The following is a 2063-nucleotide window of genomic DNA, read 5'->3' on the forward strand; positions in this document are numbered from 1 at the left end:
GCACACACAATGCTGCAATCTTGGCCCCCCTCCCCACGACCATTGACGGTCGAGAATGGCCCTGCAATGGCCATTCCTTAAAATAATGTGCTCCCACCATGGCTCCCGGCCTTCGTCGATTGCCATGCAGTCGCCCATTATTTTAAGAAATGTCCATTGCAGGGCCATTCCCTACAGCGTCAAGGTGGTGGGGAGGGTGGTTGCACATCCGAGCCCTCCGTTTACTGTTCATTCTGCTGCTGCAGAATCCCACCCCAAAGCCGTTGGATGTCTGCCAAGTCATCATGCAGAATTTCAACGTTGCATGCCAATCATTGCTGCCCAAGTCAACACGTAGAATTGGCTGCAGCGCCTGACAACTCAGCACTCAGAATCTCAAACAGTGTCCAGCCAACCACGCAAGACCAATTCTCCTACAGTGTGCAACCGACCATGCAAGACCAAATCAACATATGGAATACTAAACCAATCGTGTATGTACAATGCACACACTGCTGCAATCTTGGCCCCCCTGCCCACGAACATTGACGGCCAAGAATGGCCCTGCAATGGCCATTCCTTAAATGATGTGCTCCCATCATGGCTCCCGTCCTTCGGCGATCGCCATGCGATCGCCCATTATTTCAAGGGATGGCCACTACAGGGCCATTCCCTACACCGTCAAGGTTGTGGGGAGGGGGGCTGCACATCCGAGCCCTCCGTTTACTGTCCATTCTGCTACAGAATCCCACCCCAAAGCCGTTGGATGGCTGCCAAGTTAACAGGCAAAAGTTCAACGTTGCATGTGAATCACTGCTGCGCCAAGTCAGCACGTAGAATTCGTTGCAGCGCCTGACAACTCGACGCTCAAAATCTTGTACAGTGTGCAACCCACCACGCATGACCAAATCTCCTTCAATGTGCAACCGACCATGCAAGACCAAATCAACATGCGGAATACTAAACCGACCGTGTCTGTACAGTGCACACACGGCCGCAATCTTAGCCCCCCTCTCCACGACCGGGAATGGCCCTGTAGTGGCCATTCCTTAAAATAATGTGCTCCCATCATGGCTCCCGTCCTCCGCCGATCGCCATGCGATCCCCCATTATTTCAAGGAATGGCCACTGCAGGGCCATTCCCTACACCGTCAAGGTTGTGGGGAGGGGGGCTGCACATCTGAGCCCTCTATTTACTATCCATTTTGCTGCAGAATCCCACCCCAAAGCCGTTGGACGGCTGCTTCAGCAGCATGCAAAATTTCAACGTTGCATGCCAATCACTGCTGCCCGAGTAAGCACATAGAATTTGCTGCAACGCCTGACAACTCAGCGCTCAGAATCTTGTACAGCGTACAACCAACCACACAAGACCAAATCAGCGTACGAAATATTGTACCGCCTGCGACCATGTTTGTAAAGTGCACACACTGCTACAATCTTGGCCCCCTCCCCACGACCATTGACGACTAGGAATGGCCCTGCAGGGGCCATTCCTTAAAATAATGTGCTCCCACCATGGCTCTCGGCCTCGGCCATTAGTTCAAGGAATGGCCACTACAAAGCCATTCCCTACACCATAACACTCCCTCTCAAGCTTAGGGTGAGTTTGGATATAATGGATTCCAAATGCTTCTCGAAAGTACCAAAACCTTTTTTTTCCAAGAGCTTGATTTGATCCTTCATCAACCACCCTGCTAGAACCTTGCTACTATCCATATCATTTCCAAGAGAGCATGCCAATCAAAAGTCATTCATCTATAATATTAAAATTGTGACATCTTCGTATAGAAGATCCCAAAATTGACAATGGTTGCTCATTGTGTCACGGTGACTCTTACATGTCTTTTGCATAGTTGAACCTACAACACCTATTGCACTATTCAAATTTGGATTTGTAATCAGCAAGTATCAGAGACTTCTAACCATCTTGCAACACATAGTACCATCATTATTGTAATATCCATCATTAAACAGTTGTACACTTTGATCATGTGTTTTGCAGCTTGTTTTGGGGATCCTCTCTTACATGTCTTTTGCATAGTTGAACCTACAACACCTATTGCACTACTCAAATTTGGCCT

Source organism: Adiantum capillus-veneris, chromosome 23, assembly GCF_014529385.1.
Source record: "Adiantum capillus-veneris isolate H3 chromosome 23, ASM1452938v2, whole genome shotgun sequence".
In the NCBI taxonomy this organism is placed as follows: domain Eukaryota; kingdom Viridiplantae; phylum Streptophyta; class Polypodiopsida; order Polypodiales; family Pteridaceae; genus Adiantum; species Adiantum capillus-veneris.